This window comes from Callorhinus ursinus, unplaced genomic scaffold (genome assembly GCF_003265705.2).
Source record: "Callorhinus ursinus isolate GAN/ISIS: 27379988/994484 unplaced genomic scaffold, GSC_fseal_2.0 scaffold14, whole genome shotgun sequence".
Classification (NCBI taxonomy): Eukaryota; Metazoa; Chordata; class Mammalia; order Carnivora; family Otariidae; genus Callorhinus; species Callorhinus ursinus.
This window is the reverse complement of record NW_027397076.1, coordinates 18,449,386-18,465,437: the sequence shown is the minus strand read 5'-3', so window position 1 is coordinate 18,465,437 and position 16,052 is coordinate 18,449,386. Positions and strand designations below refer to the sequence as shown.

The window sequence follows — 16,052 nt, the reverse complement described above, 5'->3', positions numbered from 1 at the left end:
AGACAGTCCAGATATATGCATATACCTATACACATATGAAAAAACATCCATGTAACTAATTTATCATGAACAGCAATCGATACCAACAGGAGCCATTAGATTATTAATAAAGCCAGAAAAGTAGCCTGCATAACAGCCAAAGGTGATTGTCTGCCGCGCTCTAACCCCAGGGAAAGGTAAAAATACCGTGTGGAGCAGGGTCCAGCCCACCCCAGATTTAGAGACCCCCTTAGCGCTGCCTTAGTACCCCCTGACCCCCACCCCACTCGGCGCCAAGCACCGCTGCACCACACAGGATGCGAGCACTCCCAGCGCTGCGAGTCCCGCAGAAAACTGGTGAATGAAATGCGCACGGAGACCAACCTAGCTAGTGACCGCGGCGCAGAACCAGGGGTCGCTAACTAGCTTAGCCACAAGATTCTCCAGCAGGACGGGATAAATGGGATAAAGGGAGCACACCCCCCGCCCCCGCAACTAGAATGCGGTTCTTTCCTATTGACCCTTTCCAAAGAGGGAGTGGAGGACGCACGGTTTTTTGTTTTTGTTTTTTTTCCTTTTAAACTTAGTCCAAAAAATCTGAATCGGAAGCAACCGTGAACATCCTGGGGGGGCCAGGCAGGAGACACCGGGAGAAAAGCGAGGCGGCTCTCTTTTAACTCCCGCGGAATCACCGTCCGGTGTGACAACGCATCAATCAACCAGCCCCAGCCAGGGGCCGACGAGGGGCCCCCGCCCTCAGCCCGCGAAGCGCCAGTGGGGCAGAAGCCAGGGATTAGAGGGTGACCCTCCCGGGGCGCGGGGAAAGAGTGCCGGGCACCGCTGCCCTCAAGGTCACCACACGCCGGGGCGGGGGCGGCCAGCGGCAGGATGGGCTATGGCGCGGCCGAGGCGGCTGGAAGACACCGAAGAGCTGCGGGTGTAGACAGAAGCCCCACGGAGCCCCGTCCCTCGGGCTCTAGGCGGGGACTCCCGGCCGGACCCGGCGCTGAGGCGCACGCTGAGGAACCCGCTCACCTTTATGATCTCCCAGGGCGGGCGCGGCAGGAGACAACCTGCGAGGGGCGCCCCGAACGCCCCCGCCAACTTCTCCGAACCGCGCCGCAGTCCGCTGGGCACCCAGCGGTCAGGACCCCCGCCGCGACGCCCCGACCTCGGCGTTCCGCCCGGCCTCCCCCGCAGGTGACCTGACCCGCCGCCACCGCCGCGGGCGGGCGGCAGCCGCCACTCACCTCACCCGGCAGCAGGAACCATTTTCCGAGGGGGGGAAGGTAGGGGAGGCTGCAGGAGGGTCGGGGTGGTGGGAGGGAGCGGTGAGAGGCAGCGGGAAGCACGGAGAATGGGGGCTCGGTCCTCCGCTCGTCCGCAGCCGACTCGTAGGGCTCGGGGCGCCACGCGGAGGTGCAGCTACACCTCGAGGATGAGGCGGTCGCGGAGCCCAGAGGCTCAGCGTCCACCAGCCGGGGCTCCCTACTCACGCTGCACTGCGAGGAGGCGGCGGCGGAGGAGGAGGCGGCGCCCAGCCCGGCCCCCGCCCAGAGCCCGGCAGCCACCGAGTGGCCGCCCGCGTCCCCGCAGGACCCGCCTCCTCGGCTCCGCAGAGCCGCACACAGGGCGCGCCGCGCTCAGCACGGGCAGCTCCGCCAGCCTCACGCCGCCGTCCGCAACAGCAGCGGCGGGCGGGGTGCAGCCCCCTTCGTGAGCACCGCAGCCCGGTCCGCTCCGGGCGGGGCCGCGGCTACCCGAGAGCGGACGGCCGAGCACGAGGGGGATGCGCAAAGCTTCGGGGCAGGGGCCCCGTTTGCAAGGGGTGGCCCGCAAGATTGCCGGGGTAGGCAGGGGGAGGTAAACGCTCACCCGTTCCGGTCTGGCGCTCCCTTCTTTCCACACCCACACGCCTCCCGCTCCACGCTGGCGGCGCAGCTGCTCCCGCTGCCACTGCCGCCGCCGCCGCCGCCGCCGCCGAAGCTCGCGCCGCCGCTGCTGCCGCCTTGGCTGGGCGCGGTCACGTGACGCAGCCCGCGGGGAGCCTGGGGGCGGGCAAGCGCGCGCGCGCGCGGAGGAAGCGCGGCTCGGACGGGGATTAGAAGCGGAGCGCCGTGGAGAGGGCGTTTAAGGGGAGGACCCGGCGAGCGCGTCCCCGGCTGGCGAGCGCGCGCCCGGCGATTAGAACTTGCCGCACGGCCGGGAAAGGGTGTCCGGAGTGAGGGGCGGGGGACTCGCGCCTCCACGCGCCCCTCCCTCTCTTCCCTGCCCGAGAGCCTTGGTTCGCCGCTGCCCCCGCCCCCTCCCGCTCGCTCCTTTCCTCCTGCTGCTGCCTGCGATTGGCTGAGAAGCTCTGACGTCCGTGTTTCCATGACGTATCGGGGCGGGGGAGGGGCGGCGGGGGAGGAGGGGGTGGCTCGGGCGCGCGGGGCGGTGACACCGTCAGTCGCAGCTGCCGTTTGGGCGCGGGGCCGTGAGGCTGCCGCGAGTGTGGAGGCAGGACGGCGATGACTGCTGCAGGCGGACGCAGGCACTCTTCACCTGGGGGCCCCGCCCGAACCATCCTCAGGCCTGTGCCCCTCCAGAGCCTGGGAGCTAGGCCGGCGGGCGGGCGAGGGCGAGCGCTCTTGGCGAGGACAGGTTCAGGCTGACCCCGCGCCCGCGGACATTTGAAAGGCTCCTCGCGGCGTCTCTGCTCCGCTCGGTACTGGACTCGCTGCCTGTCCCGGGTCGTGACGCACGCGCCGGACGACGAAAGTGCCTCAGCTTGCTCTCTCCTTGAGGAGAGCCCACTCCCCCGACGGGGGCGGGGCGCCTGTAGTCCTGTCTTGTCGGGCCCGAGACACCGGGGATCCCCGCTGCAGCGCCCAAAGGGTTAACTACCGGCGTGCCTTAGTATCCGCGCTTAAAATCCCCATGTTTTCGTTTTTAGGTTTGCTTTTTCTCCCTATACCCAGCCGTTGGCTCTTTTAGTTCACTTTGTAGCATCTCAGCCCTGCACCCTTCTTTCGTGTGGGTGAAAAAACACGGAGTAACGTGCGGGATTTATATGCTAAACGATAACCTGCTTTGCTCCAAACTTCGAGAGATTTTGCAAGTTAATAAAAAAGAAACTACCCGTAGAGACATCTACTTAAAAGATAAAATGGTTTTTCCTTCACAAACATGCACACATGGATGTAAAGATTTGTATCTTGCCTAAGACACCGTGTTCCATCTTCCTCCAATCGCCTCTATTTGAACTAACCATCGACGCTCGTTCAGAGACCTTATTAATGTTATTTTCAGTATCACTTAATCAGAACAAAAAATAAAATAAAATAAAATAGGTTCTGAAGAGTCTCCTCCCTTCTCTTAACTCCAGGACAGGAAAAATTAATATTTGTAACGTCGTCTTAAAAGCAGACAGGCGATGCAAAAGACTTTATTACGTATGTTCACTCTCTGGTAGCATTTATTTTGAAATATTTTAAAGGCTTAGAAACAAAATACATAAAAAGTTTCAAAAGCAAAAAATTCCCAAGCTAACCCTGTTAAAAATAGTTTTTTTCATCAATTTATATATCTTACCAGGTTAGACATTACCTTTTGAGCTGTGCCCTTGACATGCAAAATTAGCACTTGGGCAAAATGACACAGTTTTTCCTCTCTTTACTTTTAATCACTGTTAAGGAATTGGTTGGTGACACTATTCCTGACACTATTTCAAGACTTCTTAACAGAAGAATAACTTTTCAAAATGGCTTAGAGAAATTTAAGAATCATTGGCTTTTGTCCAACTTTTCCTCCAAGGAAGTCACAATAGAAAATCGAATTATGTATCCTACTTTAATCAAGAATTTGACATTAAAGCAATATATGAATCATTGGTACAGTACACTAGCAAAATGGATAATAGATTAAACTAGAATCTGTTCACTTTGTGGGTTTGTTGCAATTCCAGACAATAAAATATATGTTTTAAAGTGTTGTGGCCATGAAAAATTACTCAGCATCTTCATTTTAAGACATGATTTCAATAGAGTTTTCATTTATGGAGATTATATACATATATATCCTAGAACATATTTATATGCATTTTAATGAAATGTGAGTCACACACACTGATATACTTTCACTGTCAAAGTCAAGACGATTGTACTGTGTAGTTTGGTTTTTATATTTTTATTCTTCAAACAGCAAGTGAAGCCTGAAAACAATATAGAAATAACTGCACACATTACATAAGGAAATTCATTTTTTCTCCAAAAGTTTTATTACTGAAACCACCTTATTGACATAATTCTCAATGTAAAAATCAAGAAAATATTGCTTAATTAGCACTTCCTAAAAATGGAACTACTTGAATTCAAAGATGCTACTGTATAAGAAATAGCCATATTCTCTAATCTTGGACCTCACTTGTCCCATGGATTTAATTGAACTAGAGATATATGAGTGCATAATAATAAAATAATGCAATATTTGTTGAAATACTTTTACAAAGTTCTTTTAATACACTTTGAATATCTGAGTATCTTTTTTTTAGTTACAATGCATATTTAAATCCTATGGCAAGTTACTATTTTGGATATTAACATTATTTGAAGATAGACCATGTATTCAAAATAGTATATTTATTTGCAAACTAGTAAAGTATATTCCATTTAGTGGAGCAAATCTAAACTATTGATTGTTTTCTGATAAGTCGATCGATTCAACATGAACTAATCATGTATAATCCATAGAGACAGTTTTCTAAAATATTCACTGTAATTACATGTAAAAGGAAACATTAAGATCTTTACCCCCAAGAATTCTGTCACATGGCGCCTGGGTGGCTCAGTCGTTAAGTGTCTGACTTCCATTCCCCCTGCTTGTGTTCCCCTTTCTCACTGTGTCTCTCTCTGCCAAATAAATAAATAAAATCCTTAAAAAAATAAATTCTGTCACATGCATCTAGCAGTAGGACAAAATAAAGACATGCCAACGGCAGCATATACTTAAAACCATACAATTTCCCCAATTTATACATATGTGAATATATCAGTTCCAATCATTGCAAAATGCTAAAGAGAATTGACACATGTAAAGAGGCAGGAGAGAAGAAATATTCAATGCTTCATAAAAAGTAGTTGTATATATTCTCCAGCTTCCATTAACCTGGATCACCAGAGAGAGATGTCGAGAGAAACATTACTTAGCTGAAAACCACAGAAAACTTTTATCTATTAGTAACAAATTAATTACATTTGCTGAATTAAATGAAGTATGATTTTCAGGTGAGCCTAAAACAAGCATTTTCAAGTCACATAATGGAAAATTTTTATAGGTGAAAAATGCAAAATGGTTAGTTGTCATTATTTGACAGGAATTATTTAACACCCTGTACTTTTCTAGGTATAAGGCATTTTTTTTCTACCCCAAATATTATATAATCTAGGTCATAGAGTATGGTCCTAAATTTAAATTCCCGAGAATCAAAAGAGGGAAAGCTCATACTTAAATGGTTAGGAAGTTTTCCTAAAAGAGGATTTAGACTTGACTTGTGCCACAGAAGACATCTAGGATTTAAATTAATGCAAAAGAAGATGGGCAGGAGAAATGTCCAGAAAAGTACCTGGTAATTAACATCCATTTTCCTATCCTTTCATTAGACATGAAACATATATTTACTACCTTTGATATTCTTTACCTCCATATGAGGAACTCATTTATTTTTTCATTAATAGTGGTGAGTTATGGTGTATCGTAGTGTTGTTGTGAGGTTTTGGTGAGATATTTACACAAAGCTCTTAACAGAACACTTATGTATAGTCAATGCCAATAAAGGTTGTCATTGTTACTCATAGGCATTCATTCTTTATCCCTTACTACTAAATAAATGTACAGCAAATTAAAATGTACATTTTTACTTTACTTACTTTACTTTGATGAATATGGGTTTATTATTCTCACATTAGAAGTCCAGTGGTAGGTGACGGTATGACTGATTCAGCTGCTGAACACAGCCCTCAAGGATCCAGGCTCACAAGCTTTCTGCTCCACCATCTCCGGTGTAGGCTAACTTCACTATCTTTTTATGCTAACAATAGGAAATTCAGCTGGATTGTTTCACATTCAGGGAGAATCTTACATTTTCCAGGTTTTTTAGTGCTTAGATTTCTACAGTTTTTCATTGTTGCCCAGCTTTTCTTGGACACTCTTGTTTTTCATGACATTAGAATGTGCAGAAGAATCACCCGTATGAGCTTAACAATGCAGATTCCTGGAGCCATACAGAGCTTCTGACTAAATCGGTTCAGAGTGGATCCAGTGAAAACACAATTTGGACAGTTAACTTTAGGTGGTTTTGAAGCACCTTATCATCTCTTTCTCTCCATTGTTACAATGTTCTTTTGTTATGTCCTTCATTAGTTCTTCCTTCTCTTTCCCTGGCTAGTTCCAATACTAAATTCCTATACTTGAACATTTTTCCGTATCCTAACTTCTATAAAGCTCACCTATTTTCATGACTTCAGCCCCTTGAAGACAAAACTAATGTCACTCTTTCATTTATTCATTAACCAGTCGTTAATGAATCCTGATCCTGACAAACGCCCTCTCAGCTTACTAAGGTAGGAAAAACAAAGATGTCTATTTAGGAGGCATTGGCATCAAGGTGATAGTTCATCTATCCATTATACAAACAAACAGAAACTGGCACATAAGAGGTGCTTAAAGTAAAAATAGATTGACATGAATGAATGAACAAGTGAACTATCACTTCCTCAACAATGAATTCTAAATTTATATCCACTGCCTTGCTCTTTTATTCCGGTCACCCCAGGGAACTTCTTTCAGTGTAAATTTGTTTTTTCTTACTGATAGAAATGTTGGAAGGAAGCCAATTTATCAGTCATCAAAAACCAAGTTACTGAAAGTCAGTTTTTTTTTTTAACATATATTTTTGATGGCAGAGAAAAGGTGGGCAAGGGAGATAAGATGAAAATGCTGGGGAGTGGGTGCAGAGGTCAGATTAAGGTAGGATCTAAAGTGGATAGAGGGTATTTGCCTTGAAAATAAAAAGGACTCTCTTTCTCTGATGTAGAAGAAGGCATTAAAAAAAGTGTGAAGGAAAGGTAAAAATTGAAGTTTAGAGGAAGGATGACATAGGCATATAAATGGCATCTTAATATTCCTTATATAATAGCTGTTTATGGTCATCAACCAGAATTGAGTAAGGCTAAGGACTGGATTGGGAAGATTAAAGAAACTAAAGGATGAGCAAAGGATAGAGAAAATGTTATCCAAGGCCCAAATAAATGTAGAGTATGATTTTACAGCAATTGAGGTTTGCATGATGTTCTCTGGTGACTCAGAGTTGGGGTTTCCCATTGCGGTTACAGTTGTTAAGAATTCAAGAGAATCTGGCACAGAGCTTCTCAGTAGGGATGGACATGGCACTGATGCCCATGCTGTGTTAGTCCTCTGGGGCTGCCATACCAAATACCACAGGCTGGGTGGCTTAAACAACAAAAATTTATCTTCTCACAGTGCTGAAGGCCAGAAGTCCAAGATCAAGGCGCTTTAAGGCTTGGTTTCTGGTGAGGCCTCCCTCCCGGACGTGTAGATAGCCACCTTTTCGCTATGTTTTTACATTGCCTTTCTTCTGTGTGTATACATGGAGACAAAGATCTTTGGTGTTTTAATCCTTTTCTAACAGTGACTCTGGTCCCATGGGATTAGGGCTCTACCCTTAATATCTCATTTAACCTTAATTACCTCCCTAAATGCCCTCTCCACATCCATTCATGGTAGGGGCTAGGGCTTCAACAGAGGAATTAGGAGGGGACACAAGTCAGTTCATAACACAGATTCATCTGGTGAGCATTTTTCAGAATTCACATCTCAGGGTCCTTCCTCAGATCTACTGGATCAGATTTCCTGTGTTACACAACCCCACTGCTCAAATGTGTGTGTATGTGTATGCATGGCAGGGGGTGGATATAGCCAACCAATGCTGGGGGAAATATAGCCAACAATGTTAATATACAGTACGAAACAAGTACAAAAAATAAAAGATACCAAAAAGCACCCCGCCCTCCAAAAAAAAAAAAAGAAGAAGAAAAGAAATCTACAGAGCTGGAAATAAAGAACTCAAAGGTAGACCAGCCAGTATGCAATAAGCAGATGTCAGCCCATGGGGACTACTCAACCTGGAAATAAGTCATCAATGTTAGTGTGAAGTTTTAATGATAGGAGATGTGGCTAGAGATGTGAGTGAGGCAGGGAACTGGAATTGAATCCTGTGTAAAGCCCAAAATCCTGCCTTCTAGACAGTGATGAGCTAGTACCAGTTTCTACCATTGGCCTTGCTGGGCTTTTCCAAAAACTCCCACATGTACCTATAAGAGAATCAGTGTTTGTATACCTGCCATGCTGAAAGCATCAACTGCCAAAGAGGCTTGCGGTGGAGTCTAGCCAAGAAAAAAGACTTTGTCCTTTCCTTCTCCTCCTTCCTCCCTGGCCTCGATGCTGAAAGGGCCATAGCTTAGCGAAGGGAGGGAAGAGGGGAGTAAAAGCGTACCGTCGGGGGAGAGGGAAAATACCTTTGACTCAGATGGAGATTGAACTTTGTAATGGTAGCGGACTAAGTTTTTATAGTTGCAAGGTCCCCCAAAAGTTTTTTAGAATCTGCTTCAGATATTATTAAGGAATAGGTATGGGGGATTCATTAGATCACGGTTGAAATTAGTTTAAGAAAAATACCTCATTGAGTTGAGCTGAGGCCTTAACTGAGTAGGTGGGCAAATGTCATCAGAGTAAGAAAAATCAAGTGAGGGAGTTGAAAGAGAGAAAGCAATTTCAAATCATAGTTAAATGAAATGAAAAATAGCTTAGGCGGTTTTCAAGATACAGGCCTGAGGTGACAGGTAAGGCGTTCTTTTGGGGTAGAGACAGGGAGGGAGCACCAACTCTGAAATTTTGTAGATAAAACTGCTCAATTATTATCACCATGAAAACTTAGCAATAAGCCACATCTGGTCAGATGCATCTTCCTATTTCTACTCTTGAGACCTAAAAATACTTAAGTCTTTATGAAATTTCTTTATGGTAATGATGGAGAAACTTCTGGGGAAACCTTGACACAGAATCAAATTGTTCTTTCTACTCTACTTTCCTGGTTATTGTGAGTTTTCTGGTTCCAGACTACCAACCACATGCAGACGATTTGCTTTGCCTTTCTGTTTTGGAACTTATGTCCTTCAGGTTCTCATTTTTTGCGCTGAGCTCTAGTAACTGTGTCCTCTTAATCTGCTGCTTGCCTACCAATTTCTGACCCAATGATAGACTGACTTCTCAGATCTATTTATACTCACTTCTGCTTGCTTGTTGCTTAGTTTCTGACCTCACAGGCTCATCTAGAACTTTAATTATGCCTGTTTCTGAAAAAAAAATGTCCTAATGTCTGATTCCCTTGTCTTGTCAAGATTCTCAACTCCTCTGCAATTTTGGCTTTCCCAGTTCCAAATTCTAACCCCTTTATTGCTTTGCTTCTATCACACACAATCCCAGCGTTTAGAGTTTGGTGTGTTTGTCCACTATAATTTTATTTCTTATTTTTTTCACCTATTTTTTTTTTTTTTACATTTCTCAAATGCCTTGCTTCAATGTAAGCTATATGAGTTCATGCCACCACTGAACAAAGAGTTTATCAGAGCAAAATTGTTTTTCCCAAGTAATAGTACCTTGTTTATAGGACTACAAGAACATGACTACACTAAATCTGCCAAAAAAGGATGAAGATTTAATCATTTTTATTTGGTCATGTTAAATTCTCTTTGAGCCACCATTATTCTACTGATAAAATAGCATTCATATATGACTTCCCTTTATGATATTATTTTGGGGGGTAGTCCTAGTCTAACTACAGATTCTAACATTTTTAGTTCTCCCATTTTCTTAAATATGGCGTATCTTTGTTTCCCATCATCATGTTAATGCTTGTTTTCCATACAACTTGCGGTCCCTTTCGGTGATACATATTGTTACTATCCTTTACAACTTCTCTTCATGTCTTTAAAAATAAAATGCTAGATATTTAATAGCTTCATATTCTTCCTGTTTCAAGCCTTAGTCACCTTTTCCCAGATATTTAGAAACTTATACATTACTATTATAAACAGAAAAATAATGAAGCTGCCTCTGCCATTTAACTCTTTCTAATCTGCAAGAATTCAAACAGAAAACCAGATGTAGTGTCATGTAAGTTATATTTTTTTTTGCTTAATATCTTCCATGTTGGACATTTACCATTAGATTTTTCTAATACTAGGTATAGATAATTATCTTCCTTTCTTCCTTCTTCCTTTCTTTCTCTCTTACTTTTAAAGTAGGCTCCACAGGGGCCCCAGGATGGCTCAGTAGATTAAGATGAATCAAATAAATAAATAAAACCTTAAAAAAAATAAAGTAGACTCCACACCCAGCATGGTGCTTGAACTCATGGCCCTGAGATCAAGACTGAGCTAAGATTGAGTTGGATACTTAACTGACTGAGTCACCCAGGTGCCCCTGTATATTTCTTTCTAATTCAAACATTAAGGATAAATATAGTATAAAAAGTGAAAGAGGGGCAGCTGGGTGGCTCAGTCGGTTAAGCATCTACCTTCAACTCAGGTCATGATCCCAGGGTCCTGGGATCAAGCCCCACATTGAGTTACCTGCTCAGGAGGGAGCCTGCTCCTCCCTCTCCCTTTGCCCCTCCCCCCCACTCTCTCTCTCAAATACATTAAAAAAAATCTTAAAAAAAAAGAGTGAAAGATTGTGTAATCACACCCCGACATAACCGGTGTAAAAAGTGGTATAATTTGTCCAGAGTAGTTCTTGCTGTGAGGGCATAAAAGGAAGCAGAGGGGGTGCCTGGGTGGCTCAGTTGGTTAAGCGACTGCCTTCGGCTCAGGTCATGATCCTGGAGTCCCGGGATCGACTCCCGCATCGGGCTCCCTGCTCAGCAGGGAGTCTGCCTCTCCGTCTGACCTTCTTCCCTCTCATGCTCTCTCTCTACCATTCTCTCTCTCAATAAATAAATAAAAATCTTTAAAAAAAAAAGGAAGCAGAGGGCATAGAGCTTGGATTTAGGGCTTGGATACAGACATCTAGTAGCCTTGACAAGTTATGAAATAGCAAGAAAAATAATTCCAAAGAAATATATAAACATGTGATGGTATAGTACACATTGCATAAATTCGTGTTGAGGGAATTAAAATTCACTGGAAAGACTATTATAAGAAAGATTAGTCTTAAACTTGGCTTTAAGGAGAAGGTACTAGAACATTTAGAAAAAGCCCAAACTTTGATGTAAGGCAGACCTGGATTCAAACCCCAGTTCTGAATTTTACCAGATGTGTGATCTTGGGCAAGTTCCTTAACTGCTCTTATTCTTTAGTTTTCCCCCTATGTAAAATGGGGACAATCTTTTAGTGTTGCCCTGAGGATGAAATTACATCATGTAGTTTTTCATAGTATTCACTCAATGAGTAGGTGTTTAATATTCTTCATTGTCCCACATAATCTGCTACACTTTCTATTAAATCTTCATATTCTCTAGGGTATTCAAAAATAATACAATTTACTAGAAAATGTAGAAAATATAGTTAAAATTTATACAGCTTCAAAAGAATTTTTTAAATTTTATAACCCATATTCATCATTAAAAAGGAGATTTTAAAAAGTAAAGAATTTCGAAATGGTAAAGGAGTTGAGATTTAGGTTTTATTTGTGTGACTTATATACTAGTTAAACAAATAACTCAGATGATTTTTTGGATCATACAGAATCCCTCCATGCCCAGAAGATTGCCACCATTTGTTACATTAAGGCCAAATCAATGGCTGTACAGTCATGGCAAGAACACTGGTAAGTGTTTCTGGGTAATGATTAAGCAAAGACATATGGTCTTTCCCTGAAAACAAAGACAAGCAATTCTTTAAGAAAGCTTAAAATGACCACTGAACTCTGAACCAGAGCCCAAATAATGAATACCAAGCTACCTCCTCAACAAGAAATGTTATCCCGGCAGTGCAGCTGTGAGCTAATTAAAAAGCCCAGACTGCTGTGCTGAACTTTAGTACTGCATTTACAGAATTAATTCAGAGGACATGTTATTAAAGTCTGGGGTTTATCAGAAGAAGGCAGCCTCTTTTTTTGAGCAGCATTTAAAAAATTAACATACTGGATAAGCCACTTATTATAGATGGAGCCTATGAGATCCCTCATATAGATGCAAAAAACTAAGCCACAAATTTCTAAGCAAAATAATGAGGCCATTGCACTCTGACATTAAATTCAAAAATAGCACTGTAGATACCCTGAGAGCACTTTCAAAAATAAATTTATATTCTATATGATGATTTCTAAGATTCTAAAAGAGACTGATGATCGCTAACACACCAAGAGCTAACAGCTAGATATATATCTAAAATATGTAGCAATTCTGTACTTCATTAACTCAGAAATAAATCAGTAATAATTGGAATTTGTAAGAAAAGAATAGTTTATTTAAATATTTTACTGTAAAGTTTAAAGCTTTAAAATTTATATCTAGAAACCTAAATAATAAACAGAAGCACTACTTTATCAGTAAATTCTGAAAGCTGTCATTATTTAACTTATTACATGTGGGCAGTCAGGGTAGAAGTAAGTTATGGAGACATTTAATGACCGGAAACTTTTTGGAGGCCATAAAATCTGTTACATCATTTCAGGCACCTTATTGTCATGATTTAAGAAGACATGGAGCAAGTCAGTGAATTCGTTACAACCCTATCCCCTCAGGTCTAACTGGGAGAGAGCAGCCCTTACTTTACATTCCTTTCAGTGCTGTAACAAAGTAACAGCTTCTGAGTAGCTGAATAGTTTGTGTATCTATGATGTAACAGGTAAAACTCATTCTGAAAAAACCAACAGAAGCCCAGGTAGACACTTCATACTGACAAACAAACAAACCCCCATATAATATATACTCCTATTTATAAATTTAATCATTGCCTAACAAATTAAGGAAAGCAGGGGGGCAATGTAAGGGAAATTTTCTACATATCTTTTTAAAAGTATTTTTAGTTTTCATTTTGGATTTTTAAAATTTTAAACATTCAGATAAATATAGAAAATAATATCACAGATACCTATGTACCATATCTACTTTTTAAAAATTTATTTATTTATTTATTTGACAGATAGAGAGCACAGGTAGGTAGAGGGGCAGACAGAGGGAAAGGGAGAAGCAGGCTCTCTGCTGAGCAGGGAGCCCGATATCTACTTTTAAACTGGGGAGGCAAAGGAAATCTGCTGGCAACCTTGTTAACAGGGTTGACTTATTGGACTTCTTTAAAAAGCAGGTATACGTGTCTGATCCGATTGTTCCATACAGGTTCTACCAGAACATTACTTTTGAGATGGAAGAACAAATCCGACTCTAATATAGGAATGCCATACTTTGGTCAAATAGGTGATTTCTTCTCTAGATCCTCCAAATACCTTCCTGAATAATCCTACGTAGGAATGAAAGAACTTTGCAAGAATTAGTAATTTGCAAGAAAAGCTAATTAAAGGAAAAGAAAAAGAAAGTTTATTAGCTTTTTATAGTAGATTTTCCGGCAATCTTCACTTTTTGAGCTAAGACACAGAATTCTACAAATATCCTCTTATAGCTCATCCACGCCAGACACTCCCTTGATAAGACACAATGGTGAGTTCCTCCCCTCATCCCTCTACCATTGCTGCAGCCAGTTGAGCTAAATGTCTTGACACATTTAGGATGTAGTTTGGAAGAGGGTTCTGAGGCAAAGATTTGGTGACTTGATAAAATGCAACACCAGCATTTTTTCTTGTAGGGAAGAGCTTTAGGAGCTTTAGGAGTAACAGGTGACTGAGGAAGTGAGTTGTTCAGAAGATGTTTAGTTTTACTCTTAGGAAATGACCTGGATAGATTTTAGATGGTATGTTAAGAATTTTTGCAAGTGGAAGGTCAGAAAGCAAGATGGGATTAGATAGGAAATCTGCTCAAAAAGTTTCACCAAGGCGAAGATGATCAGGATGTGGATTACTGCAGAGGTTGAAAATAAGAACACACATTTAGACATAGCAACTATCTTCAAATAGTAGGATTATTATCTGGAAAAGGTAGGAGACCCATGCACAGGTGTTTTGTTGTTCTTGTTTTTGTGTCTGTGCATAATAGAAGCATCTCTCATGTATATTCAACAATGAGTACCTCCTTATATTTCAGGCACTATACCAGTCACGTGGATACCGGGAATATAAGGCTCACAGTCCAGTGGGAAAAACAAAGAAGAAAACAATTTGAATTCAGTGTGATATGTATCAAGTATGAATGTGCGCTGTGGGAGCTTCACAGATGAAATGAAGCCCAAGTTGAATTTTTAAAAACTAGCTTGGCCATAGAAGACAAGAGGAGAAGGCTTTCCAGGTAGAAGGAAGAACACATACAAGGATAGGGAAGTGTGAGGAAATGCTAGCTCTTTACAAATTACAGGTTATTCATAACGGCTGGAGTATAGAATATAACTGAAAGTTAGATATAAGAATGAGGGTAGAGAGCATGAGGTTGGCTGGGATCAGAGTCTTCAATATGATGCCAAGAAGTCTGGTTTTAAGCAGTGGGTGACAGAATCAGATTTGTGTTTTAAGAAGTTACTCTGACAGCATCATGAATTCATAGTTGCAAGGAGTGGGGACAACTTTCCCGAAGGTTGGGCCATTTCAGGAACACAAGTGGAAGTGATGAGAACATAAACAAAGGAGGTGGTGATGGGGATGGAGATGAGGGGGATTATTAAGGAGTTGGACTCTACAGGACCCTAAAATCAGTTGAATTGGAGGGGGAGAAAAATAATGGAGAGGAAGGATTCACACTCATTCCCAGTTAGGCTTGGAATCCGTCTGCTTACAAAACAGTGACTTCCTCATCTCTAGAAATGAGAATCCTTCAAGCAAAATCTGCATGATTATGTCAGGCTTTTGCACACAGTGGACACTTGGAATTCCATGATCTCTAAGGACTCTTATAACTCTAAGAAAAGTCCTATTTACATTTGTATTACTAGAAAGTTAAACTATCAGAGAATCATGTTAAATGAATAATTTCTCTAAAAATGAAATCTATAGGTTCCCCATATTTCTTTAGTAATGTACACAGGCCCATGGGGATTTTTCAATAATCCTGTAGATATAAGTCCTCATCTAGACAAGAGTAGCCATCTAGGCAGATTGTCGTAAGATGTTAAATTAAATTTTAAAATGTACATATGCATGTCTTTGTCTCTTTCTGTCTCTCTGTCTCACACACATATACATATACACATAAAACAAATTTGAAAGTTCTCCGTCTATAAAAGTTTCTATAGTATATACATATGGTTCTAATAATCACTCTATGTGAACCAAACTCCAAAGATTTAGATAAAAATATATTGTGGATTTGATATAAATCTCTGTGAATTAAAGCATTTACTCCATTGAAAGCTGAAAGTTGTCAAAGTCAATAGCCATTGATGGTGATTTGAAAGAATTGATCTGGATAGGAGCCAAACTGCAAAATTACTTTCCAAAAAGAAACAAAGCCTTCATAATAAATACACGAAACACAACTCTGGCAGTAAAGATAATTGAGGCCAAAATGGCCAATTCAGTGGGTAAGATAAAAAGACAAATATCAAACTCCTGGGATGGGTAAAATAAATAAATAAATAAATAAGATAAGTTTACCTCAAAAAAAAAAAAAAGAAAATATCAAACTCTTATTCCCTTTGAACCAAATTCTTGGACAATATTGGGAAGAACAATTTGGGGTGCCTTTCCATTCCTGCCTGCTGACCCTTTGGTATCATCTTTTGCATCCAAAGCCCTTCTGTGCTGCCCAAATTCCTTCTTCCTGGTGCTCCACCCTTTCTTCATTTACCAACACACCTAGGGTCTTCCTTTCTGCCTGTAAACCTAAAGCGATAAGTGATGATGTGAACTGTACACACCTCAATAAGTAAGAGACAGTTTTAGTCAGAGAGCAGGCACCCCTTTGGGTGGGTCTC

General features: G+C 42.1%; 1 protein-coding gene across 3 annotated transcripts in view; it reads right to left on the bottom strand.

The window, feature by feature from the left end:
- ATP2B1 (ATPase plasma membrane Ca2+ transporting 1) overlaps nt 1-1,483 on the bottom strand; it is a 122,466-nt gene extending 120,983 nt beyond the window's left edge. For 2 of the 3 annotated variants that reach the window (XM_073900527.1, XM_073900528.1), the window contains exon 1: nt 1,230-1,483. The gene's annotated coding sequence lies outside the window, so the exon portion shown is untranslated. The remainder of the gene's footprint in view (nt 1-1,229) is intronic. The other variant, XM_025882349.2, reaches the window with a different exon arrangement.
- Nucleotides 1,484-16,052: the final 14,569 nt, after the last annotated feature.